Here is a 16,612-nt window from a genome sequence, read left to right on the forward strand (position 1 = left end):
GGCTCCCCTGTCCCTGGGATTCTCCAGGCAAGAACACTGGAGTGGGTTGCCATTTCCTTCTCCAAGTAGAATTCTTAGAACAACACAAATATCACTAATCATGGAAAGGAAGGAGAATCAAGAATGTCCACTTTTCCTGTGATTTTCCAGATACAAACAGTGGTTATGCATGACCTTTTCACCGCAACCATTCTGATAAAGACCTCCTCGGGAGCTGCAATGGGGGACCTGGCCATGGCTGAGCCTTCGGCATTCCAACTGTTGAAAGCTTTGACCCTTATCCTAACACCACCTAACCCTCCACCACCACTGCAGCCAATGCTGCAAGAGTAATCTAGCAAGAGAAGTGTCAGTGTCCATGCCTCCAGAAACCTGGCCCTGCCTGAAATCAACACGGCAAGAAAATTCCATTAATGGATGTCAAATCTGAACCAAGTCTCCAGGCAACTGGTGACAAGGGATCTAAGCACTGCATCCCAGGAAAGCCAAGGCAACCAGAGTAGGTAGGTGACACAGGTTATGCTCTAAATGTGTCAGTCTGCACAATGTCTACCTTTTGGGTGGTGGGCACCAAACAGATATCAGGTCCCACAGACCAGCAGGGCTTAGTAGAACAGACACCTCACTGAAAGCCCCTCAGACCTGGGAACCTCCTGCCCATCTGGACAAGCTGCACTGGACCAAGGCAGTTTGGTCTGGACAGAACACAAATGCCTGATCAGTGCCTAGCCAAGGTACTACCCAGACTTCACAGGATCCCTGTTATCCTAGGAAAGTGGCAGCACGTCCCAGCAGTACTATTAGCAACAGCTCCTTATTCTAAGCATGTCCTGGATGGCAGCCTACATCCTGATCTATTGCTCTGCTCTTTGTCTATCTGGCTCCATTTTCTAGCTTTGATATCTATGATCCTTATCATTTGGCAGTTTTCCCTTTGGCAATTTTTGTCCTTAACTTCCTTCTCATTATAGAAAAATGAAAGAAAGAAACAAAAAGCAAAAATAAGGATCTCACCTTCTCTTTCAGAGATAATCACTGAAAGAATTTGAGTGGTATATACTTAACAGATGTTTTCCAGGTCTATTATACACACACACACACACACACACACACACACACACACACACACACACACACACTCACTCACTCACTCATATACCATTAAGAGATCATGCATAAAATGTGTATATTATACTGACTGGCATACACTTAATGCTCAGTAAACATGAGGCACTGTTATAGTTCTGAAGTGTAACTTGCTTACATCATTCAGCAATATACAGCAAATATGCTCCACATTGATAAATCTTTTTCTATTTGTGATTTTTAATGAATACAAAGGAAGCACCACAATTTACTCCTCTATTGTTAAGCATGAGTTATTTACACAGTTTTGTTACTAGAAACCCAGCTACAGTAAACATTATTCCAAGCGGTCAGATGGTAAATAATCTGCCTGCAATGCAGGAGTCCCTGGGTTGGGAAGATTCCCCTGGAGAAAGAAATGGCAACCCACTTCAGCATTCTTGCCTGGAGAATCCCATGGACAGAGGAGCCTGGTGGGCTACAGTCCATGGGGTCACACACAGTTGGACATGACTGATCAACTAACACAAACATGGTTTTTTATGGATACCAAGGATGCACCATAGTTTAATCCTCTATAGTTAGACACAGGTTATTTACACTATTTTGCTTTTAGAGACCCAGCTACAATAAACATTATTCTAGCAAAACTTTTATATCCCAAGATAAATTCCTAATATTAGAACACTGGATCAAAGAGTTTGCATAGTTAAGACCTTTGATGTAAAGATATAAAGTCATAAACTTACCTACAAAAGACAAGCATATGCCAGTTTACACACCCTCAGCCACACAACAGAATATTATTGTATTTATTCTTGTATTCAACAAATAGATTTCATGAACTATGATAAATTCTACAGATACTTTTCAGACCCAACATACAAGGACCTTGCTCTCCTGGTTATATGCAGTTAAAAAGAGGGGAGAATAAACATTAAATAAGTATTATAATAACAATTAAAATGCTTAAAAAGGACCATGACTGTAAAAACAAGGTGTTATTCAATGTGTATTGGTTATGTATCTATGCATAACAAGTTATCCCCAAACCATAGTGTTTTAAAACAACAAATATTTACCTTATAGTTTCTGTGGGTCAGGAATCTATTTACAACTTAGCTATATCCTCTGAAGAAATTTAATATGCATATCTTAGAGGATGACAGAGCTGGCCTTAGTGAAAAATTAAATGTGGAGGAAGCAGAGAAAGAAATCAGAAAAAAATCAGATTTCTGGCTTCATCAATTGCCTAGAGGCATTATAGGCATTATCATGTTATAGGCTTCATCATTATTTTATCCTTGCTATTATTATTTGCTTATTCAATAGATAAAATGTTTTTCTCAGTTGATTCTTATTTTGCATTTCTTTTCACTTGTTTATTGATCAACTATTTCAGTTTAGTTATTTCATGCCTACTACTGTGGCAGTTGTAATAAAATATTTTCCAAACATTAGAATTCATATCAAGAACTTGGTCTTATTAGTGATTTAACCATTCAAAATTTTTAACATATATCAAAAATTAAGGTGCATAATAATGTTTTTATAAATGTATATATAACACATTTATGTTTGTAGCGGTACCTGTATTTTCATATGCTTAGATTTTCTATAGTAACTGAAAAAAATGGTCATAGTAGGTTTTACTGGAGAGGACATGGATAGCTGAGGGACATGTAGACTTACTTTTGCTCTACTTTATCTTTTGAAATTCCTCATGCAGATATTATCAGTTATAGAAATCACAGTCTAGTAATAAGTCAATAGGAGTATATAATGGTTTTGCTGAAGTAAAGATATGATAGACTTTAGTTATCCATTCTATTATTATCTCATGGCTGTTTCACTGAATGAAAAAGATATAGTCAAAGATCTCTGGGAAAATGCATTTTAGAATCTACTGGCTCAAAAACATGTATTGTATCATTGTAAGAACTGAATATAAAAAGTCATCCTTGCTGTATGGTAGCTGGTAACCTGAGACCGTTAGTAACAATAGCATTTTGCTTTGCATATTCGTGTCCTGTTTGGGTATTGTCTCCACCAAGGTATCAATTATCTAGCACTCACTATTGAGCTTGTGCTGTTTGATTCATATCCCTAGCTTCTCTGCCACCTGCCTCTTAATCATTTTTCTGCTCATTACCAGCTCCAGTGGGCATTGTCATAATGGGGAGACAAAACTCCAATGGATTTGTTATTGTTAACTGTACATATAAAAAGGCTTTATGAGGAAGAGGTTGAGTCTAGCGATTAAAGGGAGATGTTTCAATCATTTTAATTTATTATTTTTACTCTTAATTCTTTCACATTTATGAACCCAACTTATGATGAAGCACTGTTTGTTCGTTTGTTTTTGTTTATTTTGCCACCATTTTGCCACCGAAACTATTACCTGAATAGTAAGTCTGCTTAGATGCTTGCTGGCTACTTATTCAACATTCCAATATTTATACCCAAATTTGAGCAGTATGAAGGAAAGAAACAAATATAATAATAGAAGTAGATATTGAAATACAATGTTTCAGAGTAGCAACCAAAGAAAACAACAACAAAATGTAATAATATGTAAACCAAAGTCAACGGGTGTGTGCATGACTCAACAATGAATACAGAACAGTCAGATGCAAGATGATTGCTCAGAAGCAAATGATCTACCCCAAACCAGAAACTGACTATTTAACATGTTTGCTAAAAGAACTGGGAGGAAAAAAAAAGAAGTGAAAAACATGCAAAGATAGGAAAAAGTAGAATAGATAACTGAAATGTTGATATGTTATTGTTTGGTAGATGCCCAACATCCATTCATCTTATTTTGACAACTGTTTTCAGTTTCCCTTTGTGCAGATCTGTTCTCTCTCTAGCCTCAGTTATTACTGTCCCTTATGAGAAAATGCTACCCTGACTCCAGAGGCAACAAGTGATCCAGTACTGGTCATTCAAAGCATCACATTTTCCTGGCAACAGGGGCTGGTTCCCAGTGATCCCATGGCCAAGGTCAGGTTAATCAAAGCCAATAACACTGAGTTCAGACAATTTATATTGCTTTACAGTGTGTTAAAAATCAGAGACATTACTTTGCCAATAGAAGTCCTTATAGTCAAAGCTATGGTTTTGAGATCAAACCAGTCAATCCTAAAGGAAATCAGTTCTGAATATTCACTGAAAGGACTGATGCTGAAGCTGAAGCTCTCATGCTTTGGCCACCTGAAGTAAAGAACTGACTCATTAGAAAAGACCCTGATGCTGGGAAAGATTGAAGGCAGGAGGATAAGGGGATGACAGGAGATGACATGTTTGGATGGCATCACTGACTTGATGGACATGAGTTTGAGCAAGCTCTGGGAGCTGATGATGGACAGGGAGGCCTGGCATGCTGCCCTTCCATGAGACTGCAAAGATTCGGACATGATGAGCCACTGAACTGAACTGAACTCATGGTTTTTCCAGTAGTCATGTATGGATGAGAGAGTTGGACCATAAAGAAGGTTGAGTGCTGAAGAACTGACCCTTTTGAACTGTGGTGTTAGAGAAGACTCTTGAGAGTACTTTGAACTGCAAAGAGATCAAACCAGTCAATCTTAAATGAATCAATCCTGAATATTCACTGGAAGAACTGATGCTGTAGCTGAAGCTCCAATGCTATGGCCACCTGATGTGAAGAGCTGATTCATTAGAAAAGACCCCGATGCTGGGGAAGATTGAAGGCAGGAGGAGGAGACAACAGAGGACGAGATGGTTGGATGGCATCACTGACTCAATGGACATGAGTTTGAGAAAGCTCCAGGAGATGATGAAGGGAAGCCTGGCATGCTGCAGTCCATGGCATCACAAAGAGTCAGACACAACTGAGCGACTGAATAACAAGGAATTTGGGAAATTGAAAGTCAGGAGATGTTTTCACCATCTTATGTCTGTGAATGAAATGAAAATGAGGATGAGAATGAAGTAAACACACTGGGAGTAGATGGTTACATCCTAAAAAGAGACCTAAAAGAAATCAAGACCCACAGAACATTGGATCTTGCCTGAACCAGCCCTCATCTGAAGTCATACTTAATCTTGGACTTTCTAATAAAATGAGCTAACTCAAGTTTCCTGTTCTTTACAGCAGTTTTAAACTGAGTTTACCTTGTACAGAAAAGCATCCCAAATGATGTTTTATTCATATAATTTGCTGAGGAAGAGAAAGATGGCCTCATTTTTGTCTGACTAATTAGTGTTCACAGGTAGTGTGCATGCTCAGTTGCTCTGTTCTGTCTGACTCTTTGCCAACCCCCATAGCCTACCAAGCTCCTTTGTCCACAGAATTTTCCAGGCAAGAATGCTATAGTGGGTTGCCATTTCCTTCTCCAGGGGATCTCCTCTCCCAGGGATTAAGCCTGAGTCTTCTGCATTGGCAGGAGAACTCTTTCCCACTGAATCACCTGGGAAGCCTGTATACAGGTAGGGATTGTGTCCAGTAGACCTCACTTGCCTATTCATTCCCTAGGAAGACAATCCAGCTCTGATGGGGCCATGAGGAACAAGCTCTTCTAATGAGCTATACTAAATGCTAGTATTTTTACATTAAACATTTTTGAAAAGTGGTTGACCTCATTGCAGAATCTCAGAAAATACCTGACACTACCTTAACTAAAACTTTGTAGTAAAAAAATATTAATCTGTGAAATAATGTGGTTTTGAGATGAAAAAAAGTGAATAAAATTGGGGGGCAGGGAGGGAATGGGATATCGAAACTTAGAGTAGAAGTGTGGGGATGCAAAATTATTTCCATCCCTAATGTAATTGAAATCTCTCTAACCTAGCAGTGTAACTGATGCCTGAAAAACATGGTAAATTTCACTGTGAATTTGAAGGTTGCTGAACTGAAGCACTTTTCTTCCATCACACTTTGAAATCACCATCCTAGACTTGGACTTTTGGGAAAAGTTGAACAAGATCAAAACTCTGATTCACTTGTGTGATAGCCTGCTGCCAGGAAGCGATGACCTCTTCAGAAAAATGGGACAGTGACATCAGTGTGCAGTGGGTCACTAGGTACTCTGCAGGGTGGCAAGTTTTTGTGCATCATCCTGGAAGATGCTTCTTGCATGAAATATGAGACCAGAACTCTAATTCTAACAATGTTATAAACAAACCTATGCAATTAAAGCCTAGTGCATGACTGGAAGCAGAGATAAGCTAATAAGATTATGAACCAACTAAATAGATCTCAAAGCCATATGATGACATCATGAAATTTTAGAAGATCCAGCTGGCTTCCCGTGATATTTTTGCAGTTGAAAAATATGTAGCATCTGGTCTTTCGCTTATCATTCTTTGCTGAAGTAGTTGTCATCTTAAGTTTCTTTTTATCATGTAGATGTGTTAAGTTTAAAAATAAAGTTGGAAAATTTTGATAGAGTATTCCATCTAATTTCATGTAAAGAAAAAAAAAAAGCAAAAATTAGTTTCGTAAGTGAACTTCTTGTAAGGATGGGCAGTGCCCAGAACCTTTGCACTTACTTTAAGCAATTTTATACTCTTGGAGTACCATTAACCTAGAGAATTATGATGATCTCTTATGTGGAACATTCCATCATTCATTCATATATTTGGCATAGAGAAGTAGTGTGCTATCCTGGGTGTAGCACAAACCCCAATTTCAGTTCAAACCCCAATTTCACCACTTACTAGTTGTGTAACTTTGAACAAGTTATAAACTCTCTCAAGTTCCAATTCAGTTCAGTCGCTCAGTCATGTCCGACCCTTTGTGACCCCATGAATCGCAGCACGCCAGGCCTCCCTGTCCATTACCAACTTCCGGAGTTCACTCAGACCCGTGTCCATCCAGTCAGTGATGCCATCCAGCCATCTCATCCTCGGTCGTCCCCTTCTCCTCCTGCCCCCAACCCCTCCCAGCATCAGAGTCTTTTCCAATGAGTCAACTCTTCGCATGGGGTGGCTAAAGTATTGAAGTTTCAGCTTTAGCACACTCATCTATAAAATAAGAATAGGAACTACTGCTAAAGGACACAATATTTGTATTTTGCACCGTGTCTGACATACGTGAGCTCCAAATAAATATTTATTATTAGTCACTCACTTTGCAAATATTTCTTGAGGTCTAAGTAGGTATTAGGCACTGCGCTAAACCCTAGGAAGACTTGGCCAAGAAGAAATGGATTCTTAACAACTGACTTGTGTATAAGGATCATCTCTGACAAGTTAATTGTCTGATACCAATCTGCTCCAGTCACTGACCCTCTACTAAGAAGATCTTTGGGAAGCTATGTTTGTGATGTCCGGTATTAGAGATGAGCAAAAGATTTATAATATTCAGAAATACATTCAAATATTCATTCAAAATATTCAGAAATACAATATTAAGTGATAAAGTTTAGTAACACCTCTATGGCTTAAAAAAAATAAAAGCATTCTGAAAATATACAATTACATGCTGCTGCTAAGTCGCTTCAGTCATGTCCGACTCCGTGCGACCCCATAGACGGCAGCCCACCAGGCTGATTCTCCAGGCAAGAACACTGGAGTGGGTTGTCATTTTCTTCTCCAAGGCGTAAAAGTGAAAAGTGAAAGTGAGGTCTTTCAGTCGAGTCCGACTCTTCGTGCCATTGCCTTCTCCGCACAATTACATGCTGTTATCTAACATGTAATCTAAGGTGGTAGCCATGATGTGGGAGGAGGTTTGGAAATCTTATTCGAACACCAGAGTAGGCTCCTCAGACCTGAGGCTCATCTCATTGACTCCCCCTCCAGCTCTACTTCTATCACAGCTTCATTGCTTCTTCAACCACTGTCATGGCTACTGGCAACTTTTCCTCTGCCTCGGCTCCTGCCATCCCTTGCCATGTGCCAGTTCATCTTCATTACACAGCTCCAGCGCCTGACCCCACTGACAGTGCTTCCAAATGGTCCCAGATCTGAGGAAGTCCTGGGACAGCTCCTGGAACAGTCCATAAACAGCCCCCGGGACATTTGGAAATTCAACCATATCCAAGTCTGGATGAATAAATACTAACAAAGTATAAGAAATACCTTTAGAGAAGGGAAATTTTACGTAGAGTATGGTATTGGAGCTGATTTTGTCTTCTGATAGACAAAAAATAAAAGACCATCTCAGGCTACGGTAATGGCATAAACCACTAAAAATGTCACTACTTTACTCTTCTTTTAATGGTACAATAACCCCAAGCCAATGAAGGCTTTCAACATGGTAATCTATCCACTTATACCTTCTGGAAAGACATAGGCAGGTCAGTTTTTCAAGTATACCTGTGTAAATGATCCTTCTGGTATTGCAGGAGCCAAAAGAAGCTGAAGGATTGCTTTCTGTTTTGTTTTTGTCTGTTAGTTACTTGCCTAATTTATTCCGAGTGGTAAATGTTAACACAAAGTCCACCAAAATTGGTTTGTGGGTGGGTGCCTGTGTGTTGAAGGGTGTTGTGTGTGAGTATATATACACAAACACACACACATAGCATTTACAACAATGATTTAGGGACTTCCTTGGTGGTCCAGTGGTTAAAAATCCACCTGCCAATCAAACACGGGTTCAATCCCTGGTCTGGAATGATTCCACATGCCACGGAGCAAATAAGCCGGTGCTCCACAACTTGAAGCCCTCGTGCCCTAGAGCCCATGCTCTACAGCAAGAGAAGCCACTACAATGAGAAGCCCGAGCACCGTAACTAGAGAATAGCCCGCTAGAGGAGGGCGTGGCAAACACTTCAGTATTCTCGCCTGGAGAATCCCCACGGACAAAGGAGGCTGGCGGGCTACCGTCCATATGATCACAAAGGGTCGGTCACGACTGAGGAGCTAAGCGCACAGCACAGTGCCCATTCACCCAAACTAGAGAAAAAGCCCTTGAGCAGCAACGAACACCCAGTGCAGCCAAAATAAATATATATTTTTTTTAAAAAAGCAATGATTTAGATATGAGAACCAATTCAATTCTAAAACAGTCTAGTTTCTACAAACTATTAGTAAAGTGTTATTCACTCAGTCATGATCTGAGCATGACTTTGTGACCCTATGGACTGTAGCCCGCCAGGCTCCCTTGTCCATGAGATTTTCCAGGCAAGAATACTACAGTGGGTTGCCATTCCCTTCTCCAGGGATCTTACCATCCAAGAATTGAGCCCAGGTCTCCTGCATTGCAGGCAGATTCTTTACCATCTGAGCTACCAGGGAAGCCCCTACAAACCACATTCAGTGGTAACGTGAATTATTTTTATTTTCTACTGGCATTTACCACTGGGTTGAGTTTGTTTCACATGCGAGAAGTTTTATGTTTTTCACTTCAACTACCATGCTGCTGCTGCTGCTGATGCTAAGTCACTTCAGTCATGTCCAACTCTGTGCAATTCCATAGACGGCAGCCCACCAGGCTCCTCCGCCCATGGGATTTTCCAAGCAAGAGTACTGAAGTGGGGTGCAACTGCCTTCTCCCTCAACAACCATAGACTAACTCAAAAACTATATACACTGTATTTGAAGATTAATTAACAACTCATTTTGTGATGACTTGATTAATATCTTTAATCCTTATTACTCTCCTGAGTTTTATAGTTGTGGTGCCTTTGATCCATAAGATAGATGAATCAGTTCAGTTCAGTCACTAAGTTGTGTCTGATTCTTTGCGACCCCATGGACTGCAGCACACCAGGCTTCCCTGTCCATCATCAACTCCTGCAGCTTACCTTAACTCATGTCCATTGAGTTAGTAATGTCATCCAACCATCTCATCCTCTGTCATCCCCTTCTCCTCCTACCTTCAGTCTTTCCAAGCATCAGGGTCTTTTCCAATGAGTCAGTTCTTGACTTCAGGTGGCCAAAGTACTGGAGTTTCAGCTTCAGCATCAGTCCTTCCAATGAATATTCAGGACTGATTTCCTTTAGGATTCACTGGTTGGATCTCATTCTGTCCAAGGGACTCCCAAGAGTCTTCTCCAACACCACAGTTCAAAAGTTCAACACCACAGTTCAGTTCTTCAGTGCTCAGCTTTCTTTATAGTCCAATTCTCACATCCATACATGACTACTGGAAAAACCATAGCTTTGACTAGATGGACCTTTGTTGGCAAAGTAATGTGTCTGCTTTTTAATATGCTGTCTAGGTTGGTCATAACTTTTTTCCCAAGGAGCAAGAGTCTTAATTGCATGGCTACAGTCATCATCTGCAGTGATTTTGGAGCCCCAAAAAATAAAGCCATGTCACTGTTTCCATTGTTTGCCCATCTATTTGCCATGAAGTGATGGGACCAGATGCCATGATGTTAGTTTTCTGAATGTTGAGTTTTAAGCCAGCTTTTTCACTCTCCTTTTCACTTTCATCAAGAGGCTCTTTAGTTCTTCACTTTCTGCCATAAGGGTGGTATCATCTGCATATCTGATGTTATTGATATTTCTCCTGGTAATCTTGATTCTGGCTTGTGCTTCATCCAGCCCAGCATTTCTCTTGATATACTCTGCATATAAGTTAAATAACAAGCAGGATGACAATATACAGCCTTGATGTACTCCTTTCTCAATTTGGAACCAGTCCTTTGTTCCATGTCCAGTTCTAACTGCTGCTTCCTGACCTGCAATCAGATTTCTCAGGAGGCAGGTTAGGTGGTCTGGTATTCCCATCTCTTTAAGACTTCCACAGTTTGCTGTGATCCACACAGTCAAAGGCTTTGGCATAGTCAATAAAGCAGAAGTATATGTTTTTCTGGAACTCTTTTGCTTTTTCAATGATCCAACAGATGTTGACAATTCGATCTCTGGTTCCTTGCCTATAGAATCAAGACATGACTAAATGAGACAGTTCAGGCTCATGGTGTTTAGCTATGTCCATGAGAAACTTTTAATGCCTTCACGATAACATTTCTTATCTCTGTTCACCAGAGTAGAACACAATGGAGCATGAGAAATGCATATGCCCAGGTTTTAACAGAGTCCATTACCGTATTAGACTTAGCTGTGCTCAGTTAACTCTGAAGGACCAAAATCCTGGCAAATGATCCAATGAGTGCACTTTATTGCCAAATGTTGTCCAAATTAAAGAGATTATTGTAGCAAATGTTTCATTAGCATTTGACTTAACAAACAAACCACTATTTTCCCTCTGAGCATGTTTTAATCAAAATGGAGAAGGCAACAGATGCTGTTTGATAGTTTTCAAGCCTATACTATATTTTCTCCCACCATCAAAATATACTTCAAGTTCCTTTAAAGGTGATATTATGAATGCATCTGCCCAAATTATATAGCTCAGTTCACTTCAGAGCTTTCTTACTATTTAATGTCACTTCTCTTTCACACATCATTCAAACAGGATTAAATTATACATGCTTTAAACATATGATGTGTTGAAGTAGAAAGAGTCAGCCTGGCTTCCTGGAAAGATTAATTAAGTGCATCAGCTTTTTCCTGGGTAAAAAGAACCTATAAATTGGTTCTTTGATGCAGTGTTGAGCTACTCTCCTCAAAAGGGACCTGGAAATAAAGTGTTGATCACAGGTAAGTCTATCCTAAAATTAGAATGTCTTGTTCACATTGTGTAATTGAAAAATTTGAAAATGCCTGAACTAGCAGGAAAAAAAAAAAAGTTCTTCGTTGACCTATGGAGTGTCTCAAATTTCCACTCTTCAATTCATTCTTTGTGAATTTTCTAAGAGCGCCTCTAAAGAGTTTCACATAATAATCAGCCAACTTATTAACAGGGATTAGTGTATCTGAGCCATCTATGTTCCTGGAAGAGAGCAGGCTTCTAGGAGAATGAATGAAATCAAAGGTTTTCTTATTTGTTTAAGAAATGAAACACTTGCACCAAAGTTTTTTTCATAACACCTGGTAATTTTGCTACAGTAAACTAAAAATGGTCATATGTTTTGTGCAAATTCAATAACTTATGAAATAAGTTTCTAGCCTGGTTAAATGGTAGCAGAAACTAGATTTAAAGAAATCCATCAGAAATATTTTATTTAAACAATGATCTGACAACGAATTTTTTTTCCATTGTAAATTGGAAAAAGATGACTGTTATTTGATTTTGAAAAGCAGAAAATCTTGATACATCAGTATTTTTCTAGAGCATAACATAGTTTGTAAACCATTGGACTAAACTTTTTTATGGTTAAAGATAAGTGATAGGTGGAAGGTTGAGAAACACAGGGTAGATCTATGAGTGTCCAAGAAGCGTGATGATGAGGAGCATGAAATGGTGGAAAGAGAGTTGGATTATGAATAAAATGCCCTAGTTCTACCAAACATAGTACTGCCTCCACTCTTTATTCGTCTTCAGTCATTGGGGCAAGATATTTAATTTGGAGGACATTCAGTACTTCCCTTGTAAAATGAGAAGAATGCTTACTTGACTTATATTATTATGAAGATATTCAAGAGATATGATGTATGCAATAACACTCTGGAAGTTACCGAGTGATATCATATGTCTTTGATTCTATGTTATATACCACTGTGTCATCATTTGATATTATAACATCTTTGACATCAGATATATCTTACCGTCACTGTCTGTGGGTATCATTTGCCAGTATCTGTATATATCAAAACATGTCCATTGGAGGTCAGCGGTTTGGAAAAAATTCAGAGACAGTGTGGACCACTCTTTTAAGAAAAATGATGCATCTCCAAGTCTTCTTGATGATAAAAATGATTAAACTGCACTTTTAAAAAACAACATACAGTATAGACATCAATGACTGAGTCAAAAAGTGACTTCTGGGAGTCAGATTAAATGTAAAACATTTTAGGAATATCTTAAAGAATCTATTTTACTTGTATTTCACTTTTATCTATACATAGATTAAAAGGAAATATAAAAGATAATATATTTTTATAATGTAAAAGATTTTCAAAATCTATGTATATATAAGTTAAAAGGGTTCTTCCAATAAATAAATGGTAAGATTAAAATTCCATGTTATAAGAAAGCATTATGTCATTTTTTATTGCAATCTTCTTTCTTAGTAGTACATGGGCCAATTGATAGTGTGTTGGAAAGAAAATTGGTACATAAATATACAATGTTACTATGAAGTTGTGAGTTAGAAAAAAGAGCATTTATTGGTACCAAAGGTAAGGCTGGCACATTTTATAGCTTTGTTTAAGCCTGGCCTTGATACCAAGGAAGCGATTATGGACATGAAAACAACTACTACAAAGAGACCTGAAAGGTTCTGATGTGCATGCAAGCCATCTGGCACTAGAAAAATAAATTTTACCTCATGGGAGGAATCTGGATCTTCTTATCATTGATAAGATACCATTCTAGCCCTAAATATTGACACATAGACCATCAATGAAACTTCCTGGAAGGGTAACAACACCTGCATAATAGGATTTGATGACAGGATGTTAGAGTAAATAGCTTTATGAAAGCCAGTCAGTGATGACCGTAGGTGGGAAAAAAAGCATGTTGGTAAATTCATCACTCAACACTGAGTTCAATAATCACTTTCCAAAGGAAGAAATCTTTCCTTGAATACCCAAAATATGAACCAATGCCTCCTTCCTCCATAACACACATCTTAACCATTTCTTTATTAAAGAACATATCAAATTAAATATTAGCCGGCCTCTCCTATGGATGTCATGAAGCTAGTTACCATGGTTTGTTCATTTGGTTTAAGAGAACTCGGTATAGTGTAAAATAGAGTATTTAGTAGGCAATCAATAAATTATTGGTGAAAGAATGAATATGTTTAATGTATTTTGTATATAAGAATCACACATTAATTTGTAATCAGTTTGCAAATAAGATTAATGATGCTGTTACAATATTACAAGTCTTAATTTACACAGTGTGAAAGATAATGACGGTACCAGAAACATTAGTTTACTAATCTACCACACCCCATCTTACTCTTCTAGACTTATCAGTCCTATTCACAGTCTTGGGAATGCCAGTCCTTTGTACTCAGTGAACTTTCCCTCACCTCCACTCAATGGCTCTGGCTGATAGACCAGGATTGATAGACCTGTCCTTAAAAGGAGTGGTTCACTGGCTGGTTGATAAGGTAACCAATCTTTCTCTTTGGAGAACTGAACCAATAAATAGTCTGAAGAAGAGGAGAACAAAGGCACATTATTGGTGGAGCACCAGAATCAAGGGCAATGGTCTCCTGAAGACAAGCGAGACAACATTTTCTTGAACTCCATACATGTTGCACCTTAGAAGCTTCTTTTTTCTCAAGTTAATTGCAGAGACCTTTTCTTCCTGGTGGCTCAGAGGTTAAAGCGTCTGCCTGGAATGCAGGAGACTCGGATTTGATCCCTGGCTTGGGAAGATCCCCTGGAGAAGGCAATGGCAACCCACTCCAGTATTCTTGCCTGGAGAATCCCATGGAGGGAGAAGCCTGATAGGCTACAGTCCATGGGGTCGCAAAGAGTCGGACACGACTGAGCGACATTACTTACTTACTTACTTTCTTCCTTAGAACTAAAAACACTTTTTCCAAGAGTGAGTACATTTTCTGTCCCAACAAGATAATCATATAGCATACTGGTTAACATTTTGACCAACTTTCTGAGAGCTAGAATACAATGAAATATGATCAATGCAAAATTTAGCCGCATTTAATGATCCCTGGCTGAATTCTCGTTCATCCTACAACTTAAAACACTTCACGTACTTCAGAAACTTTGGGTCTTGCTCTCTACTGGATATTTGGTTTAGCATTCTCTCTTGATTTGACACACTTTCAGCTCGAGATGATATTTTTTTTTTCTTATGACCAAACAGTCCTGTTTTTCAGGCATTCATATCAACTTTGCTCATGCCCACTTGGAAGCAAGAGGTACATGTGATTAGAATGAAAGAGAATGGGTGGGAATGGAACTCAACAGTTAATGATTCATTTGTATAGGGGTTATGTATCAAACATTTTTGAAATCTTATTACTGGCTTTAAAATAGAAAGGTAGACCAACAATAACAGCAATACAACAATAATAACAAGAATAAAAAAAGAAAAGAACCGTAGAACAAATAGGAAATATACTTGTTCAACTTAATGCATGTTGTTTTTTAATTTTATTGTATATGCTGTTTAAGATTTTTCTCAAATTTAAGTTTCAGTCATTTCAGTCAGTTCAGTCACTCAGTCAAGTCAGACTCTGCAATCCTGTGGATTGAAGCACACCAGGTCTCCCTGTCTGTCACTGACTCCCAGAGTTCACTCAAACTCATGTCCATCAAGTCGGTGATGCCATCCAACCATCTCATCCTCTGTCGTCCCCTCCTCCTCCTGCCTTCAATCTTTCCCAGCATCAGGGTCTTTTCCAATGAGTCAGTTCTTCGCATCAAGTGGCCAAAGTATTAGAGTTTCAGCTTCAACATCAGTCATTCCAATGAATATTCAGGACTCATTTCTTTTAGGATGGACTGGTTGGATCTCCTTGCAGTGCAAGGGACTCTCAAGAGTCTTCCCTAACACCATAGTTGGAAAACATCAATTCTTGAATGCTCAGGTTTTTTTATGATCCAGCTCTCACATCCATACATGACTACTGGAAAAACCATAGCTTTGACAAGACAGACCCTTGTTAGCTAAGTAATGTCTCTGCTTTTTATTATGTTGTCGATGTTGAACATAGAAAAGCTATCTATGTTGGTCATAGCTTTTCTTCCAAGGAACAAGAGTCATTATTTCATGGCTACAGTCATCATCTGCAGTGATTTTGAAGTCCAAGAAAATGAAGTCTCTTACTGTTTCCATTGTTGCCCCATCTATTTGCCATGAAATGATAGGACCAGATGCCATGATTCTAGTTTTCTGAATGTTGAGCTTTAAGCCAGCTTTTTCACTCTCCTCTTTCATTTTCATCAAGAGGCTCTTTAGTTCTTCTTTGCTTTCTGCCATAAGGCTGATGTCATCTGCATATCTGAGGTTATTGATATTTCTCCCGGCAATCTTGATTTGAGCTTGTGCTTCATTCAGCCTGGCATTTTGCATGGTGTACTCTGCATATAAGTTAAATAAGCAGGGAGACAATATGCATCCTTGATGTACTCCTTTCCCAACTTGGAACCAGTCCTTTGTTCCCTGTCCAGCTCTAACTGTTGCTTCTTGACCTGCATACACATTTCTCAGGAGGCATGTAAGGTGGTCTGGTATTCCCATCTCTTTAAGACTTTTCCACAGTTTGCTGTGATCCACACAGTCAAAGGCTTTAGCATAGTCAGTGAAGCAGAAGTAGATGTTTTTCTGGAATTTTCATGCTTTTTCTATGATCCAATGGATGTTGGCAATTTGGTCTCTGGTTCCTCTGCCTTTTCTAAAACCAGCTTGAACATTTGGAAGTTCACATTTCATGTACTGTTGAAGCCTGGCTTGGAGAATTTAGAGCATTACTTTGCTAGTGTGTGGGAAGAGTGCAGCTGTTTGGTAGTTTGAACATTCTTTGACATTGCCTTTGTTTGGGACTGGAATGAAAACTGAACTTTTCCAGTCCTGTGGCCATTGCTGAGTTTTCCAGATTTGCTGGCATATTGAGTGCAGCACTTT

This window comes from Ovis aries, chromosome 1, assembly GCF_016772045.2.
Source record: "Ovis aries strain OAR_USU_Benz2616 breed Rambouillet chromosome 1, ARS-UI_Ramb_v3.0, whole genome shotgun sequence".
NCBI lineage: Eukaryota > Metazoa > Chordata > Mammalia > Artiodactyla > Bovidae > Ovis > Ovis aries.